Raw genomic sequence first — 27,362 nt, forward strand, 5'->3', positions numbered from 1 at the left:
TGATCGACATCACTGCTAAAAACAAAAGACAGACACAGAGAGAGAGGCTGGGACTCTAACTGGAAAGATGTTTAAATGTTAGAACAAAACACATTAATACCAACTTCTAGGAAACTTAGAATATGCACAAAAAGCCTTAAAATTGTTCATAACATTTAACCCAGAATTTAAACTAAGGACATAAGAAAAGAGCACAAGTGTGCCACTTCAGCAATGCTATAATAGCAGGAACATGGGAATCTAAAACAACAACAAAAAAGAAGTGGTTACATGAATTACGGTATGTGAGTAAAAAGAATAGTACAAGGCCATCTAAAATAATATTGTATAATAATATCTAATGATATCATTAGATATGATATTAGCCCGAGGCTGCAGCAGCGCATCCCCGGGCGCGGCGCCCACCAACACTCACAGTGCGAGGGCTCGGCTCCGAGGGGGCTGGGAGCCCGGGCGCCCTGGAGTGCGGGGGGCCAGGAGCGGGCTCTGGAGGCTGCCGAGGCGACTCTGGAGAGGACGGAGCCTCGGCGGGGAGCGGATGTTTTGAAGATGCTTTGGCTGCCTTGGAGATTTGGATATCTGATGCCACGATGAGGACTCACACACAGGGGTGCTCCCAGTGTTTTTCATATATTTGCTTTGCATTGTGTCAGCCTACATCACCGACGAGAACCCAGAAGTCATGATTCCCTTCACCAATGCCAACCACAACAGCCACCCCATGCTGTACTTCAGGGCAGAGGTGGCGGAGCTGCAGCTCAGGGCGGCCAGCTGGCAGGAGCACATTGCAGCCCGCCTCACGGAGGCTGTGCACACGATGCTGTGCAGCCCCTTGGAATACCTCCCTCCCTGGGATCCCAAGGATTACAGTGCCCGCTAGAACGAAATCTATGGAAACAACTTGGGTGTCTTGGCAATGTTCTGTGTGCTGTATCCTGAGGACACTGAAGCCCAAGACATGGCCAAAGTCTACATGGAGAGGATGGCAGTGCAGCCTATTTGGTTGGTGAAAGATGCTCCTTGGGATGAGGTCCCGCTTGCTCACTCCCTGGTTGGTTTTGCCACTGCTTATGACTTCTTGCACAACTACCTGAGCAAGACACAACAGAATAAGTTTCTTGAAGTGATTGCCAGTGCCTCAGGGTATATGTATGAAAATTCATACAGGAGAGGACGGGGATTTCAATACCTGCACAATCATCAGCCCACCAACTGCATGGCTTTGCTCACAGGAAGCCTAGTACTGACCAGTCAAGGATATCTTCAAGAATCCTGCTTATGGACCAAACAAGTTCTGACCATCATGGAGAAATCTCTGGTCTTTCTCAGGGAGATGATGGATGGCTCCCTCTATGAAAGAGTTGTGTATGGAAGCTACACCACTAGATCACTCTTCCAATACATGTTTCTCATCCAGAGGCACTTCAACATCAACCACGTTGGCCATCCGTGGCTTAAACAACACTTTGCATTTATGTATAGAACCATCCTGCCAGGGTTTCAAAGGACTGTGGCTATTGAGGACTCAAATTACAACTGATTTTATGGTCCAGAAAGCCAATTAGTGTTCCTTGATAAATTTATCATGCGTAACAGCAGTGGTAACTGGCTAGCCGACCAAATCAGAAGGAACTGTGTGGTGGAAGGTCCAGGAACACTGTCCAAAGGGCAGCGCCGGTGCACTCTGCACACAGAATTTCTCTGGTATGATGCCAGCTTGAAATCAGTTCCTCCTCCAGACTTTGGCACCCCTACGCTGCATTATTTTGAAGACTGGGTGTCGTGACTTGAAGTGCACTACCTGCTGAAATCAATAAATCTTTCCTCTCTTTCAAGTGTGGAAAACTGGGGGGACATGCAATATGTGACATTGTCCACAGAAACAAATACAAAGATTGGAACAAAGGATGGAGAAATTTTAGGGCAGGGCATGAACATTATGATCAAAACTCATTTACTTTTGCTCCCAGTTGTGTGCCTTTCATTATTGAGGCTCTGTACGGGCCAAAGTACACCTTTTCAACAATGTTTTGATGTTTTCCACAGCTGTGTCAAAGAGCTGCTTTTCTCCCTGGAAGGGTCAAGTCACAGAAGACTGTTCATCAAAATGGTCTAAATACCAGCATGACCTGGCAGCTAGCTGTCAGGGGAGAGTGGTTGCAGCAGAGGAGAAAAATGGGGTGGTTTTCATCTGAGGAGAAGGTGTGGGAGCTTATAACCCCCAGCTCAACCTGAAGAATGTTCAGAAGAATCTGATCCTCCTACATCCACAGCTGCTTCTCCTTGTAGACCAAATACACCTGGGAGAGGAGAGTCCCCTGGAGACAGCAGCGAGCTTCTTCCACAATGTGGATGTTTCTTTTGAGGAGACTGTGGTAGATGGTATCCATGCGGCTTTCATCAGGTAGAGAAATTGTCTCTATAAAAACTACTGGATGGACAATACTGGCTACAGCAAGAAAGCAACATTTGCGTCAGTGACATATCTGGGAGCTATCCCTACAATGGGACAAACTATGTGAATGTCACCATGCACCTCTGAAGTCCCATCACCGGGCCAGCTTACCTCTTCATAGGGTCACTATAGATGTTCAGAGCTTCACCATCCACGGAGACTCTCAGCAACGGGATGTGTTCGTAGCCACCAGCGAACATGCCTAGGCAACGTACCTGTGGACAGGTGAGGCCGCAGGACAGTCTGCCTTTGCACAGGTCATTGCTGATCATCACAAAATTCTGTTTGACCAGAATTCAGCCATCAAGAGCAGCATTGTCCCTGAGGTGAAGGACTATGCTGCTATTGTGGAACAGAACCTGCAGCATTTTAAGCCAGTGTTTCAGCTGGAGAAGCAGATACTGTCCTGAGTCCAGAACCAGCTAGCTTTAGGAAGACTGCTGACCGGCTGCTGAGATTTTCAGATAAGAGACAGGCTGAAGAGGCCATCGACAGGATTTTTGCCATAACACAGCAACAGCAGCAGCAAAACAAGTCAAAGAAAAACCAAAGGGCAGGCAAATGCTATAATTTTGTGGATGCTGTCCCTGATATTTTTGCACAGATTGAGGTCAATGAGAAAAAGATTAGACAGAAAGCTCAGATTCAGGCACAGAAAGAACTACCCATAAATGAAGATGAAGAAATGAAAAACCTCTTAGATTTTGCAGATACAACATATGAGAAACATAAAAATGGGGCTTGATGAAAGGCCGGGTTGGACAGGCATGGATGGTGACAACTACTCGTAGCAGGGCCTCATCACTATCTGCTTCCTATACCAGATTGTTCCTCATCCTGAACATTGCTATTTTCTTTGTCATGTTGGCAATACAACTGACTTTTTCCAGAGGGCCCAGAACCTACATGGCCAAAGATGTCTTTATGCAGTTCTTCTAATAGATAGCTGTATTTTATTGTGGTTGTACTCTTCTTGTTCCCAATCACAGTGTTAGCACTGAAGCTATAAGTTGCCTGGTCATTTTGTGATCACAAAAGTCCATGAAAAAAAAATTTATTACCCCAGTTTATCAGATTTTTTCCCTCAGATTCATTTTAACAAATTAAGGGAAGATATTTTGACACAAGAAAGCAGAAACATGGAGAAATTGGAGCAGGAAAGGAATTTATCAAGGCAATAGGAATAGCTTGGTGGTCTTATGGTGTTTCCAGAAGTATTTGGCATTGCAATTGAGCAGTCCAAGTAGTACTGCTTTTAGAAGAAACAAAAAGTCTGTTTTTTAAAGTAATGTTTTTTCTTATGAGAAAAAGGTTTAGATAGAATTGGGTTTTATTAATATTAATTTAATGCTATTAGCAATTTCCATATACTATATTATGGAAGAGACTGAAGAACACAATTCTGAGAAATATTTTAAAAATTTTAATGGTATAGTCATGTTGAAAGATAAATGTTGGCTGGGTGCGGTGGCTCACGCCTGTAATCTCAGCACTTTGGGAGGCCGAGGCGGATGGATCACGAGGTCAAGAGATGGAGACCATCCTGGCCAACATGGTGAAACTCTTGTCTCTACTAAAAATACAAAAATTAGCTGGGCATGGTGACGCGCGCTTGTAATCCCAGCTACTCGGGAGGCTGAGGCAGGAGAATCGCTTGAACCAGGGAGGCAGAGGTTGCAGTGAGCCGAGATCGCACCACTGCACTCCAGCCTGGCAACAGAGTGAGACCCTGTCTCAAAAAAAAAAGCTAAATGTTGTAAGTCCTGGTATGATGGTGTCAGCTTCCTTGGGGAAGTACTTCTTTAGTTATGTAGCTAACAAGATCTTTTACTACAGATCTGGATGGCTATTCAGATAACATAGTAAAAATGATAGCAGAAGATCATCAAAAACTTAAAATATATTTTATTAGAAAACATGTATCTATGAATGAGTATTTCCTTGATGCTAGTCTCTGCACACATATAATTGGTTACTTGTATGCATTCATTGGTTGTTCAATATGTAAGACAATTACAAATAACTTAATACTGTATTTTCCTTGTATGGAAAACTGTTGTAGACCCAATGACTAAAACTTTCAAAATAAAATATTTTCTATTATGAAAAAAAAGAATATCTAATGACAAGAGAAATTCTGTTAGATAAGTTGCTTTTGGCTATAAGTAACAGAAAAATTTAAACAGCATAAACAATATAGCTATTTATTTTACCATCTATCAAGATGTCCAGTTTGGGAATGGTTGCAACATCGGTTAATTCAGAAGTTTAACAAAGGAATAGCAGTCCTGGTTCTGATCTTGTTCATCAGCTGATCTTGTTCATCAAGCTTGCTCCCCCATCCCCCATGTTTGCAAATTGGCTGCCATTGTTTCAGATACATTCAGACAATACCCAGACTTGAAAACGGAAGTTTCTTTCTACAAGTCATTTTTTTTAAAGAGCAAAGAAACTTTTCCCAGACATTCCCTAAGGACTTCCCTGATGTCTCTTTGGCCAAAATAATGTCACATGCTTACTCCCAAGTCCATCACTGACAAGGTGAAAGGAATGATTAAGAATGACCTAGACCAATTAAGTTTCATTCCCTCAGGCTGGAGAAGGTTCCAGCTTTCCCTACAGCACATGGCTGTCCTACGTCTCAACAAAATCAGGGTTGGTTCACAAACCAGAATGGAGAGAATTGGCTGTTAACTAGACTACTGTCAGGTAACACAACAGTAAATGCAACATATTTCCATTTGTATAAAGAAAAGTGAATATAGATAGGTCTATAAAGAATAAAAGCCTATGCATATTTTAAAATATTATTCATGTTGTTGGGATTATAGAAAATATTTATTTTTCTTGTTTCTGCTTTTCTTTTTTTCCTAAATGTTCTGCAATGAATATGTAATATATTTGAAGTCTATTTGTGCCCTCCTCCCCACAAAAATATATCCAAGAAAGGTTACTTTAAAATAAAACATTTATAGTCCTTGCCAGGTCTTTTTTTTTTCTTTTAAAGTAAGTATTAAGAGTAGTTATGTAAAATCAAACTCAGAGGTTTCATTCAGTTGAGGCTAGAATGTGTCTGATGCAGCCTCCAAAGACATGGAGCCTCCTGCGCTCGCATGAGTCCCAGGACCCTGAGGCCCCACGGAGATGTCAGCAATTTTATCCCAGGGGCTACTCTTGCTGCTTAGAAGACGATGTCCTGTGACTTATCTTCCCAAACTGGAAGGTTGGACAGTACAAACCAGATTCTAAACCAGTCCTCAGTGTCAAGGCCAAGAAGATATCAGACCTGTCTAGGGAACAGGTTTGCACTGAGACTTTCGGTTCCACCACAAGCAGGAAGACAGAGCTGGAGGAATGAAAACAAGAAGGCACAGCAAAGAAGACAATTAAAGAGCAGCGAAGTCACTCTATGCCTCTAGACACATGTCCAATAACTTGGCATAAAAGCACATGCATTTTGTGACCAAGTTGGACTGGAATTCTGTCCTGGTGTACTCTGCATGTCACCTGTAGACACTTCTCAGCCTGTACCTGGGATTTAAAAAGATGAGGGCGATCAAGAATGAGGAAAGATATTTCTGCAGCCAAAGCAGGGACAGTCCACATTCACTCAGCAAATCTCTGACCCTCTGCATGAAACCCCAATGGCCACCTCCAGCCCAGTCCTGGCGACACGGAGCAGGCAGTGCCCTCAAGGAGATGAGAGACGCAACCCAAGTGGAAAAGACTCGAGCTTTAGAGCAACACAGACCTCAGCTCCAATCGGACGTCACCAATTGCTAGTTGTGCAAACTTCGGCAAGCCACTTCACCACCCTGTGCCTCAGTTTCTTCACGTGTAAAATGAGAATAAGGCTTTTTAAGTATTCATCGAGTTCGCTTATGCAAAGTGTGACAAACCTCAGCTCCGCATAATTGAGTGAAGAAGCTGGAAGGGCAGTAATGGCCGCCAAATGCACCTCCAACAGCCACCCAGGAAATCCCGCCCTTACTTTCGCCTCAGACTCTGGGCACAAAAATTAATCAAGAGCTCTGAGGCCGGAAGTCTGGAGCTGTCAGATTCACTCTTCTGGATTGAACTTTTAATGGAGGTGGATCACTGGGGCTTGCTCTTGCCAGATAAACAAATGGTACTTTAAAAATTATACCCAGCTAACATCACCTGCTCACAGCCACACCACTGGTGCTGGGGAAGCGAGCTCTGACTCCGAAGAACAAATCACGCCTGAGGGGCCTGAATGGAGAAAGTAAGGTTAAGTCACCGGAACCACGTATCCATCTGCAACGGACTGTGTGGGTGGTGTGCATGAAAAGAACAGAGAAGAAGGTAGGAGAAGCTGCAGGAGGCAGAAACTGGAGGGGAGGCTCTGTCTTAGAGTAGCTGCGACTTTGATATCTCTCTTTTTTTGGAAATGCTCTCTGCTGCTACTTGTTTGGGAGTTTAGCCCAGCTAGAGAAATGGCTCATGAAGCTTGAGGTGAGGTGGAGATGAATTCCCTCTAATGAAAATCCCTGAGCCATCAAAGTGCTTCTTTAGTTCCACACAAGACCTCTAAGGTGCGCAATGGACACACGGGGCTCTTCAGTGAAAAGATTATTCCCCATGTGCTCATCTGGATACTAAATTCTGGTTTAATCACTATTAAAACTGTCCTGAGAGAAAAAATGGGGCATGTAAAAATGAGAACACTCAAGGTCATATTTATCCACATTGTTTAGAGTGAAAAGTGTAGCTCATACAAAGCTTGCCTGGCTACTGAAACCACTTCATTAAAAAAAAAGGCCAATAAATATGTCCAAGCCTTTGTACTTCCATTTTTGTAATCTAAAATGTTTTGGTTTGTTTTAGTATTTTATCTAAGAAAAAGAATGTGTTTGGGGCCAGGAGCAGTGGCTCATGCCTGCAATTCCAGCACTTTGGGAGGCTGAGGCGGGCAGATCGCCTGAGGTCAGGAGTTCTAGACCAGCCTGGCCAGCATGGTGAAACCCTGTCTCTACTAAAAATACAAAAATTAGCCAGGCCTGTAATCCCAGCTACTTGGGAGGCTGAGGCAGGGGAATTGCTGGAACCTGGGAGGCGGAGGTTGCAGGGAGCCAAGATTGTGCCACTGCACTCCAGCCTGGGTGACAGAGCGATACTCTCCGTCAAAAAAAAAAAAAAAAAAAAAAAGCAAATAAAAAGAATGTGTTTGTAAACTTTCAAGATATTTTACAAGTTTGTGTTTTGATGATAGTGAATTAGTGATATCTAATATTATCACTTGATAATAGTGATGGTGGTACAATAGCCAGAGAGTTCAAACCTTCTGCTTGCAAATTGGGAAACTGAGACCCAGAGAGATGAAAGGACTTACTCAGGTCACAGAAATTGCCACTGGCTGACCTAGGTCTGGAGCCCAGGGCTTTGTGTAAATGTATAAATATTTATGGATTTAGGTATGTACTTATTAATTTTTAAATAATAACTAACCTTCATCTCACAGTGAGTACGTGTCCATATTTTAAAGAGTCAAACAGCAGGATGTGGTTTATAACAGAAAACAGTGGTCTCAAACCCTAAATGCAGGCAACTGCTTTCAAATCTGTCCCATGCTTCCTCTGACACATGCCTCCCTTTTTTTATTATTATTATTTTTTGAGATGGAGTCTCGCTCTGTTGCCCAGGCTGGAGCGCAGTGGTGCGATCCCAGCTAATTTTTCATATTTTTAGTAGAGACGGGGTTTGGCCATGTTGGCCAGGCTGGTCTCGAACTCGGGACCTCAGGGGATCCACCTGCCTCAGCCTCCCAAAGTTCTGGGATTACAGGTGTGAGCTATCATGCATGGCTGCCTCTGAGAGGTGACAGCATGCTGGCAGTCCTCACAGCCCTCGCTCGCTCTCGGCGCCACCTCTGCCTGGGCTCCCACTTTGGCAGCACTTGAGGAGCCCTTCAGCCCACCGCTGCACTGTGGGAGCCCCTTTCTGGGCTGGCCAAGGCCGGAGCCGGCTCCCTCAGCTTGCAGGGAGGTGTGGAGGGAAAGGCTCGAGTGGGAACCGGGGCTGCCCGCGGCGCTTGCGGGCCAGCTGGAGTTCTGGCGGGCGTGGGCTTGGCGGGCCCCGCACTCGGAGCAGCCCGCCGGCCCTGCCAGCCCTCGGCAATGAGGGGCTCAGCACCCGGACCAGCAGCTGCAGAGGGTGTATTGGGTCCCCCAGCAGTGCCAGCCCACCGGCGCTGCGCTGGATTTCTCGCTGGGCCTTAGCTGCCTTCCCGCGGGGCAGGGCTTGGGACCTGCAGCCCGCCAGGCCTGAGCCTCCCACCCACTCCGTGGGCTCCTGTGCGGCCGGAGCCTCCCCGATGAGTGCAGCCGCCTGCTCCACGGCGCCCAGTCCCACCGACCACCCAAGGGCTGAGGAGTGCAGGCGCACGGCGCGGGACTGGCAGGCAGCTCCACCTGCAGCCCTGGTGCCGGATCCACTGGGTGAAGCCAGCTGGGCTCCTGAGTCTGGTGGGGACATGGAGAACCTTTATGTCTAGCTCAGGGATTGTAAATACACCAATTGGCACTCTGTATCTAGCTCAAGGTTTGTAAACACACCAATCAGCACCCTGTGTCTAGCTCAGGGTTTGTGAATGCACCAATGGACACTCTGTATCTAGCTAATCTGGTGGGGACGTGGAGAACCTTTATGTCCAGCTCAGAGATTGTAAACGCACCAATCAGCGCCCTGTCAAAACAGACCACTGGCTCTACCAATCAGCAGGATGTGGGTGGGGCCAGATAAGACAACAAAAGAAGGCTGCCCGAGCCGGCAGTGGCAACCCGCTCTGGTCCCCTTCTACAGTGTGGAAGCTTTGTTCTTTCGCTCTTTGCAATAAATCTTGCTGCTGATCACACTTTGGGTCCACACTGCCTTTATGAGCTATAGCCAGCTCATAAAGTAGCCAGCTCATAAAGCAAGCTTCAACTCCTGAAGCCAGCGAGACCACGAACCCACCGGGAGGAACGAACAACTCCGGACGCGCCGCCTTAAGAGGTGTAACACTCACCGTGAAGGTCTGCAGGTTCACTCCTGAGCCAGCGAGACCACGAACCCACCAGAAGGAAGAAACTCCGAACACATCCGAACATCAGAAGGAACAAACTCCTAACACGCCGCCTTTAAGAACTGTTAACACTCACCGCGAGGGTTGGCGGCTTCATTCTTGAAGTCAGTGAGACCAAGCACCCACCAATTCCGGACACACCTCCATATTTTAAAATAACCTACTGATAGTAGATTTCTTGTTGTTACCAATTTTAGGCATAATCTATTGATATCCTAATTTGAAAAACGAAGAGTTATCCTCTCCTGACTTCTCCTCCTCTGTTCTACCTATATTTGGCAATTATTTTTAAATTTCTGATTCAATCAGTAATTAGTAAATAAATTATTACAACCCTGCACATCTTCTCTGCTGAGTCTATTATGACTTCATTTTTGTCTTTTTGAATTTTTTTCTTGTTAGTAATGGAGTTAGTAATTGCCTTATGTATATATTTTTTCTTTTGCTTAGTCGTGTACTGTCATGAATTCTCAAACTCTCCAATAGAATGTACTCTCCCTCTCAGCACTATTTTCCGTATATGTCTGGTTCCCTAGCAGTTTAACACTGTTCCTGATTATGTCTCCCTTTGAGTCCTGTTCTCCTGCTGCAGACTAGCCAGTTACTTACAAGGCTCTGCCCAGACTTCAAGCTGGGAAAATCCTTCACAGGAATCCCCTCTGTCTTAGGTTGGATTCTCCTGTTTCCTAGACCACATGTATTCTTCTTGGACAAATAATTCATTCATTTTGGTGAAGTACTGCCAGAGAAAAGATTCATAGCACACAAATTTTTGTGAAAATGACTGCATTCTACCCTCATATTCAATTGATAGTTTGGCTAGGTATAGACTTTTCTACCTAATTGATAGTTTAGCTGTGTCTAAACTTTTCCTTCAGAAGTTTGAAGGTTTTACCACTTGGATATCTAGCTGCCAATGTTGCATTTGGGAATTTTGATGTCATTCTGATTCCCATTTTTTTAAATATAATATGTTTCTAGAATATTCTCTTTATCCCTTTGGAGAGGAAAAATGTATTGAATATTTATTATGTATTAGACCTATTTAAAGCTATGCACTTATCTTGACAGTCCTTACAAAAAAAAATAAAGTGAAAATTACTTTTCCTCTTTTTCAATAATAGAACTGAAACTCAGGGAGGGTATGTAGTCTGCCTGATGCATGGGGCCTGTCACTGTAGGTTATGCTGTAGTGACAACCCTAAAACCTCACAAAACTTGCTCATGCATATTATATGTTTGACATGAGTTATTAGCGGTCTCAGCTTATCAAAGTCACTCAGGGACGCTAGTTCTGGAGGTTCTAACAACATGTGCATCCATGCTCAATGCTGCAGGGAAAAGGAAACACGGCAAGTCACTTAATCATCGTCAAAGTTTCTGCCTGAAAGTAACACAGGCCACTCCTTTCCATGTCCAATTGCCTAAACCCTGTGACATGGGCACACATAACTTTAAAGGCAGTGGTAGTATTTCCATGAGGGAATTCCTTCCTGGCAGTTTTCTGTAAATGTATATGTTTTTCCAAATTCCAAGTCCCAGTGAAATTTAGTCGACAAGTTGGGAAAACAGAAAACGAGTATTATGATTCTTCCATAAGAATTAAAGCATAGGAATTAACATAGACATGTTACTCATGTTGATTCGAAAAGCAAGACCAAAAAATGCTAATAGGGAAAATCAAAGGTTAAGGTCAACATTTCTGAGAACCAGGATAGGAGGAGGGACTAGAGAAGTGAGAATCATCTAATCAGTCTTGTTTGTAGCATTGTTATATTGTAAGTGTGTATTCATGGCTTTGCCTGCTGGGTGACTCATTCTTGCAAATAAAGTAAACATCAGTAAGTTTGTATGTGTAGTGTACTTCATACAAATCCTATGAGTGATGTTCTAAGAAACCAGTTTTGAAAACAAATGTCCTTAAATTGGCAGTTTCAATGCATGGTTCTATTTAGCGCTGTTAACTTTGCTAAGGGATCTGAATGTCATATTATTTGAATACAACCCAGTAATGTTGACTGGTGTTTTTCAGTTTTTGAATATTCCCTCTAGGCTACAGTTCTTTGTAAATATTTTAGCTGAAGAAATGCAAGGAGCAGATGATATGAATGTTGTGGAAGACTCCGACAGGAAATCAGAGACTGTACAAAAACCTGAATTAGCAAAAGCAATATCAATTTCAATGGCAAAATCAAAACCAGAACTAGCAGACAAGAAAAGCAAATATTTTTATTTTCATTATTAAAAAAACAATTAACTTACATGAAGCAATAGGTGTTCTAAAGCTCAGCTGGAAGATGCTTTTGTATGCAATCCTCACAATTGAACAAATGTCCATGCAAGGCAGGAAATTGGCTAGGCAAATAATTCTTTGTGGGTTCTACATTTTCATTTTAATAATGATAACTTATAGAAGTATTTGTGGTAATATATTTCATTTTAGTAATAACTTTTACTTGCTATTTATCTTATGTTATTATCTCCATCTTTTAATATTTTCTAGTATCAGATGTCTATATGAAGAAGATTATTTTTACATGTTACTGAAACATATATTCCTGTTGCAATAAATCAGTTCACAGTAATAATAAGCCATGCATTTATTATTATGTCATTTCTAATAGAAAACTTCTGATACCATACCCCTATCACAGAAAAATGACTTAGTATTCACAATTATGGCCGCTCATTATTATACAAATACATGTAAAAAAAGATTATGAAAAATGAATAATTTATGAGTTCAGGGTTCCTGAGAACTAAAAATCCTGACTTGTTCCCCAATCCCAAAGACCTATGCCTCTTGGAAATTTGAAAATACTAAGCAGTGCAAGATATAATACTATCAAATGCCTGAAATGACCACAGCCATAAATATTTGGTGAATAGTACTAAGTACAACTCAAATAGTAGTGCCAGAATCCAAATCCAACTTTCTTATTCCAGAACTCATGTTCTGTCTTCTACTCAAACTTCCTCTATTGTCACTAATTGTGTATTAGTATTTATTTGCTCATTAGATTATTCCAGGATTCATTCATTTATCCAACAAGTATTTGCTAAACCCCATGTGTATAGGAATCACATTGGTCTCACACAGTGATGTTCATAATTATTTATTGAATACCTGACTACCAGACACTGAAGGTATTAAAGAGCATGAAACAGTAGTCCTAAAAGAATGAGGCACAGGCCACTTTCGATTGGGAATACAAGGTAAAATCTAGAAAACAGTGGGACAATTGGGATCTAGAGTGTGGTAGATGGCCGGGCACGGTGGCTCATGCCTGTAATCCCAGCACTTTGGGAGGCCGAGGTAGGTGGATCACTGAGGTCAGGAGTTCCAGACCAGCCTGGCCAACATAGGGAAACCCCATCTCTACTAAAAATACAAAAATTAGCCATGTGTGGTATTAGGCGCCTGTAATCCCAGCTACTCAGGAGGCTGAAGCAGAAGAATGGCTAGAACCTGAGAGGTGGAGGTTGCAGTGAGCCAAGATCATGCCTGGGAGACAGAGAGAGACACTGTCAAAAAAAAAAAAAAAAAAAAACAGAAAAGACAAAAGAAAAAGAAAAAGAAAAAAAAAGTGTGGTAGATGGCTTCTGAAGTCACACCTAGCAATGTAAATGTGAGGAAGGAAGGAAGGGAGGAAGGAAGGAAGGGAGGAAGGAAGGAAGGAAGGGAGGGAGGGAGGAAAAAAGGGAGGGAGGGAGGGAGGGAGGGAAGGTCCTAAAATGAAGGAGGTGGGCTTCTGGGAGAAAGATGAGAGCTTGCTGAGACATACAACACACTGAGTAGGAACATGGTCTTTGACATCTGATAGTGCCGCTTTTAATTCCTAATTTTTTGGGCCAGGCACGGTAACTTCACGCCTGTAATTCCAGCACTTTGGGAGGCTAAGGTAGGAGGACTGCTTGAGCCTAGGAGTTCAAGAGCAGTCGGAGCAATACAGTGAGATTTCATTGCTACAAAAAAAAATTAATTTTAAAAATCCAAATCTTGTGATCTTAAGTTGCTGAAGTGCTCTGTGCCTCAGTTTTCTCATTTGCAAAATGGGAACAAAATAATTAATTTTAAAGCTTATTGTATGAGTTAAATATAAAGAAAACTCTTAATATAGTACCTGGGACACAGTAAATACTCAGTAAGAGGTAGCTATTAATCATACTTTATCATTCTGCCTGGCTCTCAACATTCTTGAGGATTTTTAAATATTTATAAGAAAGGTGCCTTATAGATTTTTAAAAGTTTCTTCAAGGGACAAAGAGTTCTGGCCTAAGGAGAGAATATTTAAAATGTAGTCTGACTTTTTGGAGAGAAAAAGTAGCCAAGACTTCATATTTCTCTGCATGTTTGTCCCAAAACCACTAATATAGCATAAAAACAGAGGAATGTGCTTGCTCTGAGATTTGGGATGCACATGCTAGTCAGAAAGAGTAAACAAATAGGCCAGGCGCAGTGGCTCATGCCTGTAATACCAGCACTTTGGGAGGCCAAGGTAGGTGGATCGCCTGAGGTCAGGAGTTTGAGACCAGCCTGGCCAACATTGTGAAACCCCGTCTCTACTAAAAATACAAAAATTGGCCAGGCATGGTGGCAGGAGCTTATAATCCCAGCTACTTGGGAGGCTGAGTCAGAAGAATCACTTGAACCTGGCAGGCGGAGGTTGCAGTGAGCCCAGATTGCACCACTTCACTCTAGCCTGGGCAAAAGAGTGAAACTCTGTCATATCCAATGTGTTTGCAATATCTTTTCTCTCAAGATATAATAAATGTGGGCTGGGCGCAGTGGCTCATGCCTGTAATCCCAACACTTTGGGAGGCTGGGGCAGATGGATCGCCTGAGGTCGGGAGTTCAAGACCAGCCTGGCCAGCATGGTAAAACCCCGTCTCTACTAAAAATACAAAAATTAGCTGGGCGTGGTGGCAGGCACCTGTAATCCCAGCTACTCGGGAGTCTGAGGCAGGAGAATCACTTGAACTCGAGAGGTGGAGGTTGCAGTGAGCTGAGACTGTGCCATTACAATCCAGCCTAGGCAACAGAGCAAGACTCCGTCTCAAAAAAATAAAAGAGAATAAATGTGGTAGCCATTCTTATTCAAGCCCGTTGTGAGATCATGGTGCATCCCATGTTTGCTTATCTTTTTCAATGGCTTCACCTGTCCTGAAGAACAAACTGTTGAAGGTACTTCACTTCCAACTAAGAAGAGGATCCACAGCTTGGGGGCAGCTTTATCCAGTTAGAGTCCTGGAAATGACCAAGTCAAGATTGCTTCCATGATTTCCCAAGAGATGATTACTTCGTATGCCTACAAAACACATTCCAGACATATGTCAGCTTGTGCCCAGCTTGATCTGTCTGGCCAGAAACGAGGCAAGAAAGAGGTGCCATCGTGGAAATTTCCCTCCAACTCTGTGTTGTAGGGACCTTGTACACCATGTTAGAGAGTTTAGACTTACCACTTTAACCAATGGTCCTTAAAGCGATGGAGAGCTACCAAAGGGCTTAATGGGGGTTAGGTTTGGGAGGACATGAGCAGATTTATACTTCAGAAAGGTCACTCTGGCTGAAGTGAGAAGAATGGATTGCAGTACAGAAAACCTTAGAGGCAGGAGGAGAGGCAGGAGGAGAGGCAGAGGCTATTGCAGAAGACCGAGTGAGAGGTGAAGGTAGCCTAGACCAGGTGGTGGTGATAGAGATGGAGAAAGGGGGACAAATTCTTGGAGATGTTTGGAAAGTCTCATCACACAGGATTTAGTTGTTGATTAGATGTGGAGAAGGGGGAAGAGGAAGGAGTAACAGAATGCTGCTCAGATTTTTGGCTGGGGCATCTGAGTAAATGGCAGTGAATTCACTGAAATTGGCATGCTGGTGTAGGCACAGGTTGGTAGGAGTCAGCAAGTTCAGTTTAGGACATGCTCATTTAGAGCAACCCATGGAACCTCCAAGTGGAGATGCAGGTTGTCAGCTCTCTGATTCTCACTGTAGGGCTCTCTTTGCTTCTCCGTAGCTGCTTTATCCCCCAGGCACATCTCAGACTTGAGGATGGAGGGGAGGAGATGCTATCAGGGATCTTCAGTCATAGCTGGCATATATGGGCCCAGATGGTTTGGCTGGGGGATCCCTTTTGGTGTTAGGGGAGATAATGTGTAGGGGTGGGGAGTGCAGCGAGGAAACCTTGATATGAAAATATTCTCATTTCCAAAAGCATTGATCCACTATAACAATATTGTAATTGATTCAGGCAAGGGCCATTGATGGATGCTAAAACAAGTTTGTTTGTAAACAAGCTATTTACCCAGTCTAAAATTATCCTCCTGAAGATTATTACCACGAAGGAAAAATGTTTTAGAGTGAAGAAATCTGGGTGACACCACCAGTACCTCCCCATAGATTATTTATTCTAAAGAGGGAGAGATTCCCCAGAAGTGGAGCAGTCACACGGATACTACTTTAACCACATGATCAAAGTTACCTTCACCACCAATGGGGCAAACTGACATCAGGTGCCCCCTAATGTGACACACTGAGAAGGACACAGTGTGTGCATAATTTGAATCTCACACCAGACAAATCCCAGAGACATGTTAGAGAACAATAGGCCTGCGCTCTTCAAAAATGCTGGTGTCTTAAAAGACAAAAATTAGGAGCCTTTTCATTCTCAAATAAAAGAGACTAAAGAAGCAACTGGCTTCTTAGACAACCGACTGGGTGCAGTGGCTCACGTCTGTAATCCCCACACTTTGGGAGGCCGAGGTGGGCAGATCACGAGATCAGGAGATGGAGACCATCCTGGCTAACACGGTGAAACCCCGTCTCTACTAAAAATACAAAAAACTAGCTGGGCGTGGTGGTGGGCGCCTGTAGCTACTTGGGAGGCTGAGGCAGGAGAATGGCGTGAACCCGGGAGGCAGAGCTTGCAGTGAGCCGAGATAGCACAGTGCACTCCAGCCTGGGCAACAAAGCAAGACTCCGTCTCAAGAAAAAAAAAAAAAAGCATGACAACTAAGTAGAAATACAAAGTCCTGGGTTGGGAAAACATGTTATAAACCCCAATATTGGAAAGACTGGCAAAACTTGGATATGACTGTATTCAGTAAGAGATTCAAAGCTGTGTTAAATTTCCTAAATTTGATCATTGCACTATGTCTTCGTTTTTAGGAGACACTTGCCAATGTGTTTAGATGGGAAGGGTCATGATATCTGCAACTTATCTCAAATAGTTCCCAACGATAATAAGAATAATAAACGTACATACAGAGAAAGCAAATATAGCAAAATGTCAATAACTGGTGAATGTAGGTGAGAGTATACAGGTGTTTGACGTATTCTTTTTGCAACTTTTCTGGGAGTTACATATTTTTTTTCAAAAGGAAAAGAAGCACAAGCAGAGGGAGTTCTAAACATTGAAGACTCTAACCAGTGTTTTTTATTTTAAGGTCAAATATTTTAATATTATTTTTTCTAGCCACTAAATTCCATCTTAATGAAATGTCAAAATAGGAAACAGGTGAAGGAGTAATTTCCTGCACTGCCAGACTCATAAGAATGTACAGTATTAGCTTCAATTTCAAACCTGCAGTGTTTAGAAAGGAATTTGTTTTCTTTTAAATCCAGGTACCAAAGTTGAAAGCCCTGAATGCTCACAGAGCAGCTGGAACAAGAATTACTGCCTGCAGGCGCTTCTGTCCACCAGCCACGTGTCAGTGAGTGGCCCTGGACCCAGCCAGGTTGTGTGTGCACCTGTGGTTCTTGCCATGAGGAGCAGGAGCCATTTGGCTGCTCCTCTTCATAGGGCACCACCTGCAATCTTTCACTGCCCAGGTAAGCAGAGCATAGGAAGTCAGGGAATCAGAGCACTGAATGGATCTTGGAAAGCACCCAGTCCAACTCTCCCCACCTTCCCATCTGTGGCATTAATCACCTCTATAACGTTGTAACCAACTGGTCAACCAACCTCTATTTGAACATAGCCAGTGGCTAAAATGTCTAAGCAGCTCATCCATTTTTGAATAGCTTAAATTGTTTGAATATCCTTTCTCTTAAGAATAAGTATCAGTACAAAATGCCTACTTCCATTTTGTAGGTATCTGGTAAATTTTTTTCAATAAAAAAAGTCAAGTCAGATTAACTAAAATTGTGGAACAACTTGAATATTTACAGTCAATAACTAAAGTCATATATTTCAGATCCTTCAGCAGGGCATCTCTGTAAAATAACATTTGGAAATCACAGAAATTTACTCTTAAAGGGCCTTTCTTGTTCATTACATTCTGAGATATACCCATTTTATGGCCATATATTTGAAAACAGACAAAAATAGAGGAAATTTATATGGACACATAGTAGGCATATGTATATGTATGGATAGCACGTTTGCATGTGCATAGATAGGGGACACGGGAGGATAGATATCAAGGATATTCCTAGGGAGTGGCAGTGGGTAAAGGAAAAGAGGCTTTTACTCTCCACCTTAGACATTTTGTTATTGTTTGATTTTATTTTTTACAAAGAGTATGTTGCTGTTTCTATCACTTAAAACCATTTTCTCGAAAATTTACAAAACAGCAATAGAGAGAAATCACTTACATTGAGCTGAAATCTGATTGCCCAGAGTTTCCATTTTCTACTGCACTCTGGACAACTTAAGATAAGCCTACTCCTTCTCGCACATAGCAGCGAGTCAGCTGTCTGATGCCAGTCCTTGAGGCCTCCATATTTCTCTTCTCCAAGATAAATGTTCCCATTTCCTTCAGCTGTCTCTCAGTTGGCAGGAATTCAAGTCTTCTTGACTTCTTGTCACCGCCCCCCTCCCACTGAAGTAGAGCATATCAAGTGGGCTCAGAGAAAAACCCATTCAGAAGTTCAGGTGGCAGTTGGTCATCTGTTGAAAATTAGCGAGTCCATGGTTCTTTGTGTTCTTGCACCAACTTGGCCTAACTTTTTGGGGTCTCAGGTGCTGTATTAAAGGTGCTCTATTTTATGCATCAGTGATAGATGAAAGCAGGTCTGCAGGACACGCATGAAGTTATAATCAGAACACCATGGCGAGCTTTCCCAACACTTATAAAACCTGGCTGATTTATCAATGCCAACTCAGCACAAGAACAGCAAGGAAAATGTATAAAGGGAATAGTAGGAAAATATGTTCCCCTGGCAACCAGAAGAATTAACAATGGTATAGCCAAGATATGCATGTTATGGCAGCACATGACCAAGATAAGAGCACATACCAAAGCGGTCAAGAGGATCAGCTCTTCCACATATTTGCTGTGTGACTTGGGAAGGTTTCTTAACCACTCCGTGCCACAGTTTCATTATCTGTAAAATGGGGATAATAGTGGTCCCTACTTGATACAGCTAACACAAGGTTTAAATGAGCTGTTCCTTTAAATGTGGCTCTGGCACATAAGATACGCTACATAAGTGTCTAACAAACAAAAAACAAATGAGGTGACTTTGATTTCATGGTTTCTGACTGGAATGGTCAGAGGAAATAATGTAAACAAGAGGTGTGCAAATGGACCTGCTTGGCAAATTTGAGGACTAAACTGTGCTCTGTTTAGGAAACATAACAAAGAATACAGTTCTATCGGCTGAAGCATTCCACCTGTTGCAAACACAGAGGAAATTGTCCTTTCATAGATTAGTGCTTTGGATACCTGCCTGCCTGCCATTTCTTCCTTGTCAAAAAAGGTTAAAATAGACCAACCTCATTAGTACCAGGAACATATGAATATGTTAAATGGTTGGTACAATGACTCCTATTCAAAAGTACAATGACTGAGAGGGAAACAACTACCACTCCTAGTTATTGCCATTCCTTCATTTACATGGGGCCCCATGGAGTTTATTTAGGGCACACAACTGAAGTACATTTCTCTATAACTTTCTCCTGCAATGGATCAGCAACTTTTATTTTATTTTTTTTCTTTTTGAGACAGAGTCTTGCTCTGTCACCCAGGCTGGAGTGCAGTGGCGTGATCTCGGCTCACTGCAAGCTCCACCTCCTGGGTTCATGTCATTCTCCTGCCTCAGCCTCCTGAGTAGCTGGGACTATAGGCACCCGCCACCATGCCCGGCTAATTTTTTTGTATTTTTAGTAGAGACGGGGTTTCACTGTGTTAGCCAGGATGGTCTCGAACTCCTGACCTCATAATCCGCCTGTCTTGGCCTCCCAAATTGCTGGGATTACAGGCATGAGCCACCACACCCGGCCCCTGGATCAGCAACTTTTGTACATGAGGCAGACTGGATGTTCGGCAGAGCCAGAGTTCATACTATGCTGAACATGTCAGTAAAATACAAATTATCCTTGAACTGGGCTTTTTCTAATTCCAAGTTCTTCTCCCACTTTCTTTAGATTTACCTGTGTTCTAATTCAAATCCCTGAGAGTGTAATGACCTTCACCCAGACTATGGGTCACTAAGAATGTTCAGTGTAGGATGTTGATCTTGATGTATTGAAAATGGCACTGGTTCTGCTAATTATTGGTGGGGGACTCCTCTGGAAAAACATCTTGCACTACTGAGCACATTTCTTCATCAATCTTTATGAAATCTACCATTTCTCCTATACAGTCATTCTGAGTATCAAATGGTATTGGTAAAAACACTTTTTGGACACCAAACCTGGAATTGCAAACTTGAATGCCTGTGGTGGCCAGAGAGGTAACATAAATATGTGATTAGCGGCAAGTGTAACCTGATAGAGAGTGGTGGTGACTGTTGACAAAGTGGGAAGTGTATGTCCAGCCTAAAGACATTCAAATTCAAGGGTTAAAAAAAGTGATACTGGTGAAACAATATTGCCTAATGTCAGATTAGTTCATGGATGAGATTTGACCTACAAAACACCTACTTGCAACTCTCAGAAATAAAGAGCAATATGGTATGGTAGTGGGGAAGAAAATAGATTTTGGAGTTAAACTGGCCTATGTTGAAACTGGTGGTATGACCTCAAGTAAGTTAATGAAGGTCTTTAAGACTCAATTTTATGTATCTATAAAATCCTGTCTCCAGGATTGTTATGAATATTTGAGAACAATGTAAACTTATTACCAATAATTATTAATTGAAGAAGTTCAAGTCTTTCTATGTAAATATCCTGCTCACTTTATCTAGAGTGCTCACAGCAACGCTTTTCCCCCAGTTTATTCTTGTTCAAAGTGTTGAGGTTTCCAAGTGCATGCTGAAGTTAGAAAGATAAAAGCATGAAGATACAGTGGGTGAACCTAGAGGAAGGCTGCCAAGACTGCGCTGGCTTTGTCTGCATGTTATCCCATGCTCTGAGATCTGATCCTTGGCCTCTCAGTCAAGCAATAACTTCATTACAACACTCAGAAATGAGGAGACACATAGTAATGAACTCCTGTGAAGTTCACATGCAACTGGGACATGAAGCCGAATGTCTATGTGTTTTTTTCTTTAGGGTGGGTATTGATCTCCAGGTGGAACTATTTATATCCTTAAACCAAGGCAACTCACTCTCAATATTGGAGTGTCCAAGAAACTGCAGACATCTCACTTGGCCTCCCTTGTGCTACATCTGGTTGATTATAGTTTTTACTTGTTTTAAATTTTTAAAAAATATATGTGATACTTTTGTGAAGGAAAAAAATAAAAACAAGAAAAAAAAGAACTGCTTTATTTCTGAATTTAGAACCAGACGTTAATTCCTGGTTCAGACGGTCATGACCACAAGGAAATGAGAAATATTTGCTCATGATTTCTTTCAGATGCTTCAAAATATTTAGAAGTTTTAGGACTTTCTTTGGCCAAAGTCTGGCTGAGGTCATATATTTTCTCTGTTCCTGAGTCTGGGGTGGTAAAGGGGGAATAAAGAACAGCAGGAATCTATTCCAACTAGGGTTGGCAGATTTAGCAAATGAAATTTGAATTTCAGATAAAAATGAATAAGTTTTTAGTATAGGTATGCCCCCATTCGAATTGGCAATATCTGCAATTTATGGGATATAAGTTGCACTAACAAACTACTGTTGTTTATCTGAAATTCAAATGTCACTTAATGTCCTGTATTTTTATTTGGCAACCCTAATTACAACCCACAAGGCAAAAGCCCTCATCAATGGCTTCCAAAAGTGTATATGGAGAGAGAGCTCTCTCTTTCATTAGTGTTGGGGTGTTGTGGACGTTGAGGAGGTATATTTTCTTTGGAGACTGATTTCTGATAGGTAAGGCCTGAGCCTTGAGCACTAATAGCTGTTAGATCTCTATGGTCTTCCAGTCAACTATCATAGCATCTGGTGATGGGGACCAAAGAGGAGGGAGCTGAAGAAACCCTTCCCTCTATGTGCTTTTAGAACAGAGATGAGTTGCTTTTAGAGATAAAATATAGCATATTAGGACAATCAAAGAGAAAGTGTCAGGATATAGAATAAATTATCTGGAAAATCAGAATTATGTATGTAACCATTACTTATAAATGGAAATGATTTTGGAGACAATCTCCTCTCTTCCTATCATTTTACAAATGAGAAGACAGAGACTCAAAGCAGTTTCCTTTCTGGAATGTGATGGAAGGGATGTGTCTGTGTGTGTGTACATGTGTGTGTGTAAGCCTAGCAGTAGAAGTAGCAGTAGTAGCAGAAGGAGATGGTGAAGGAGAAAAAGGAGGAGGGAGAGGAGACGGAGGAGGAGGAAAAAAGGGGGGAGGAGGAAAGAAACTGAGGCAAAAAGACTTGAAGTACAAATACCTTTCCACTACACCTGTCCTGCTACATGATTGTGGGTTTCTACAACTGTTTTTCCTGTAACTTTTTAAAAACTTACATACATAATACACATTCCTTAGAGAAATTCAGGATTACATACAAACAAACAAACAAACAGAAACCTCTTCCATGAATCCAACATACAGATATTACTATTGTTAACATTTTAGTGTGTAAAGAAAGTACTTTGGTATGAAAGACCCAGCATTCATTCTGCCTTCTTCAGGGAGCCACACCCATATTTTGCTCTGGGGATAGCCACTCAATCAATGGAATATCATTTCTAGTGGGACTACCAACCCAGGTGTCAGGGCCTCTGCTGGCAAAGCAGTAGGCAGGTGACCAAGCTGTGATTTCAGTCTCTAGCTAAGTGACCCTCGAAGACTGACAATGCTGGAGTTTCTTCCTCCTGAGAGGGGAACACTAATGAGATCACTCATCGGCACATATCATTCAGACACCTGGAGCAGCTCTGGGTCCTGGGCCTCCTGAGAACTATTTATTCACCTTTTCCTTCAATTGTAATACGGGAAATTGATTGTATTCTTGGCCTCAACTAGTGGCCTCCATACCATGCCCTGTGCAAGAGACAGAGGCCCATCAAGAACTGAAGTCTAGTTCTCCACCCCTTGAATCTGGGATGCACTGCAATTTGCTTTAGCCAGTAGAATGCAGGAACGGTGAAGTGTGTCAGCTCAGAGCCTCAACTTCTAGAGGGCTTGTGTGCTTCCAGTCTCTCTTGGAGCCACAAGAACAAAACTGGTGTCAGCTGCTGGAGGATAACAAAGCACTTGGAGGAGAGCTCAGGGGTCTCAGCCAACTCTCAGAAGTAGAACCACCTCATGCACACACAGCTGACCTCAGATACATGAAGAAGACGACCTTATATCACGAGCTAAATACACGTTCTAAGCCTCGAAGTTTGAAGTGGTATGTTACGCAGCAATACCTAATTCATACTTGTATGAACTTCCACATCTTTCCAATAAATTCCTTTTTTGTGAATTTCTACAGCTACAAAGAACTCTATTAGACACTTTCCAACTAGTCTCTCATTCTTGTAACAGAATGTGATCATATCACACATGCTCTTTTGTAATCTACTTTATTTCACTTTGCAACTGATTTTGAGCATCTTTCCCAAACGATCAAATGTACACAGTTAAAGAAGGAAAATCTCCCAAATGCCACTTCTGAGCCTCTGCACAAACCAAGTTTCATCATGACATTATGGCCACCAGCCAAAATGCCATTTGTAGGCAGGCCTAGCATGATCTGTTCTGTCCAGAAGGAAGTGCCTTTAGCTTGTTTCTCCATGAGATTATTGGACAGCACTGTGACTTTTCACAGCTTGATGACCAAAAAAGGACACAGTCATGCCTGAGAGGTGCTTGAGAACATTAACCTTCCCAGGCACTGTTTCCCTCTTTGGAGAAAGAAAGCAATAATTGCATTCAGAATGTTCTATTATTTTCAAACATATAAAACATATGGACAGCGAAGACAGAAAAAGAGATAGACATTCCCCATAATGATTTTATCTTCTGACCCAAAACTGAGTGATTGGAGCTCTCCAGTCCTTTTATTCCTGGTCATCCTATTTCCATTATCCTTTTTTTTTTTTTCCACCAAAAGGCAGCTTTAATTTGAGATATTATTTGTTTGGCAGAGTAGGGCAAGGGGAGGGTGCAATGCCAGCCCCATAACTCTAGTCTCTAGTCTCCACGCTAATGAAAACACATTAATATTTTCCAAGGAAAGTAGTGTTTGTAAAATGGATCCCCTGCAACTGTGCACACATTTCTATTGGAAGGAATTTTCTGAATGCATTATCTGCTTTGATCACATCCAATAGGCACACAACTGTAGGTCTATTCTCATCTTGCTTGCTTTTCCTTTGGATTTGATTTTTTTGTTGATAACAATAATTCCTGTGGCATTTATGTCATTTAATCCTCATCAAAACTGCATGAGGTAGATATTGTTATTATTCTCCTTGGAATAAATTGAGGCTTACAGAAGGCAAGTAAATGGTGTGAAGTCTTGCAGCTAATAAATGACAGAGCTGCGATGCCACCCTTGTTTGTCAAACTCCCAAATCAGGATGTTTTACCTTGATGTTTTCATGTCCCAATTCTTACTGAATTTTAAATACAATAAAGACATAAAAAATAAATCGCCAAAGTACGGGTTACTTTTTTTTAAAGTAGGAAACAATAAGTGGCCTTAATGAGTTTCCTTCCAATCCTAAAAGAGTATGATGTTGAAATCCCTGTCTCTTTTCTCCCTAGGCACCGTCTTCAGACTTCCAAATAAGCCTGAAGAGGACAGGAGAGCGAGCAATGTCTCCCTGAATGGGACTACAGGGGACGCTGGTAACCGCACCTCATTCAGCAACTTGAGAAACATCAGCAATAATACTACAAGCAATCGCTTAGGTACTTGACTGTGAGCAAGAATATGAGACAAGTGGAACACACTGGCTCTCATTTTTTAAAGATGATTTCACCTTAAGAGGTAAATACTTATGGAAAACAATAAAGCACCTACAAGAAGAATTATGATACAGGTCAGCACTGTCCAACAGAACTTTCTGTCATCATGCAAATGTATTGTATCTGTGCTGTCCAAGATGTGACATATCCAATATATTACCCACCTATGGCTATGGAGCACATGAAATGTAGCTAGTATGATGGAGGAACTCATTTTTAAATTTTAATTATCTTTATTAGCTTAGTTAACTTTAATTAACTGAAATTTAAATTAGAATAGCCAAATGTGGCCAGTGGCTACCATATGGGATGGCACAGCTATAGATGGCCATAGAAGTATGGTGAAGTGGTCAGGGAAGTCCTCATCAAGAAAGTACATTTTGAGAAGCTTTTGAAGTGGGGTACAGAGGGAAGAAAATGCAACTGGATTGAGAAAGATGGGAGGAAATGAACAAAACACAAGGTTTGTTCTAGTAGAAGGCCTGGGGTTACAGATTCAAATGCCTACAGAAAGAATCATAAGGTGGGCCAGTAGGCTGGGCACAGTGGCTCATGCCTGTAATCCCAGCACTTTGGGAGGCCAAGGCGGTCGGATCACTTGAGATCAAGAGTTCAAGACCAGCCTGGCCAAAAGGATGAAGCTTCATCTCTACTAAAAATACAAATATTAGCCAGGTGTGGTGGCACCTATAATCCCAGTACTCAGGAGGCTGAGGTGGGAGGATCACTTGGACCTAGGAGCCAGAGGTTGCAGTGAGCCAAGATCATGGCTTTGCACTCCAGCCTGGGTGACAGAGAGGATTGGTGGGGGTTATGGGGACCATGGAGATTAGAGACCCTACCCCCATCTAAAGTGGCAATCACTAGTCAGCTCCAGCCAGTTATTGCCATACAGAAATGTAAGCTCAGTGTTGACTATCTTATTTTTTGGAGGAAGTCAGAAATTCCAGTTTTATGTTAAGTCACCTAATTTTAAGTCTTGGCCACAGTGTGTGCTAAACATTCTTAGCAGATGCTGTTGGTGCTCCACTCATATCCACTCAGCACTCCCGTCTGCAGGTGAGGCTGCCTAGTGTGACTGCCTTCAACTCTGCCTGAAGACACTGTGCACACACTTGACCTGCGTTCAGCACATGTAGGAATGCTAAAACGTTAATGCCCTTGGAAGGAGCTCTCAAACAATGAGAGGAAAGTATATAAATATGATAGATAGTCTTACCTCTCAGTTAGGATAGCTCTGAGATATGTTCTGTATTGCCTCCCAGAGTTTCCTTGTGTGACTGAGCTCCAGCTGCCACAGTACAAACTGGTAGATAATGTGCCATTCATTGGAATCCATCCCTTTTCCTTCTCACTCTCCCACTTGCCTGTATACTGATGTTTCCTGGGATCACCTCCCAATAAACTACTTGGACACCAATCCATATCTCAGAACCTGATCCTGGGAGGAACCCAAACAAAGACACTGTTGCAGCAAACAAACTCAAATTCCAGTGGCGAACACAATGATGTTTCAATCTCACTCACATCCCAGTCCAATGAGGGTCACTGTGGAGACTGTTCCACCATCCAGGGAGCCAGGCTCCTTTCATCATGTGGCTCTGCATCTTCTATGACACCTTCCTTCTCTGCATTCAGTTGCAGATGGGGACAGATAGAGAACGTGGAGGGCTAGGAGGAGGATTTTTACCGTCAAGGCCTGGAAACAGTGACCAGCACTTCTGTTCATATCCATTGGCAGAACTCGTCATATGGTTCCTCCTACTTGCTGGGGACGCAGGGAAACGTAGTGCAGCTGTGCACCAACTGTAGAAGGAAATAGGTTTGCTGAACACATAGCAGTTTCAGCTGCTGCAACTTATTTATTTATTGAGACAGAGTCTCACTGTGTCACCCAGGCTGGAGTGCAGTGGCGTGATCTCAGTTCACTGCAACCTCTGCCTCCGGGGTTCAAATGATTCTCCTGTCTCAGCCTCCTGAGTAGCTGGGATTACAGGCATGTGCCACCACACCCGGCTAATTTTTGTATTTTTTTTAGTAGAGATGGGGTTTTCACCATGTTGGCCAGGCTGGTCTTGAACTCCTGGCCTCAAGTGATCTGCCTGCCTCGGCCTACCAAAGTGCTGGGATTACAGGCATGAGCCACTGCGCCTGGCCTGCAACTTATTTAGATTTTGTAAAAATACTGTCCGGGCCAAAGAAGCTATGCCTGTGGACCAAAGTCAGCTTGTGGAACACCAATTTGGAAACTGTGGCCCAGATATTATTCCCTAGAGTTAAGGGAGAAAAATTTTGCTAGCAAGCCACCCAACAAGTTCTTAACTTGCACAGAAATAAGTGTGCCACATTTTATTCAATGTCCAAACACTGTACTGAGTGCTCCACGCACAGTGCTGCAGTGAGCAGCCTCTGGAGATGTGTGTGAAACATGCAGATATTGCATGACTATATGAAATTAATCTATATGAAATTTGAAATGACTTTATGAAAATTGAATCAATTCTCCACTGACTGAGTTTATAATTTCACAGAGAAAATGATCATTTCATTTCTGATAGTTCTTACATGAGCAGTGGGTCCCTAACCAGATAGC

At 42.6% G+C, this 27,362-nt stretch overlaps 1 pseudogene; it reads left to right on the top strand.

The window, feature by feature from the left end:
- The first annotated feature begins 590 nt into the window (after positions 1–590).
- LOC101127656 (dermatan-sulfate epimerase-like) lies at positions 591–3,450 on the top strand (annotated as a pseudogene).
- The last annotated feature ends 23,912 nt before the right edge of the window (positions 3,451–27,362 follow it).

This window comes from Gorilla gorilla, chromosome 13, assembly GCF_029281585.2.
Source record: "Gorilla gorilla gorilla isolate KB3781 chromosome 13, NHGRI_mGorGor1-v2.1_pri, whole genome shotgun sequence".
Classification (NCBI taxonomy): Eukaryota; Metazoa; Chordata; class Mammalia; order Primates; family Hominidae; genus Gorilla; species Gorilla gorilla.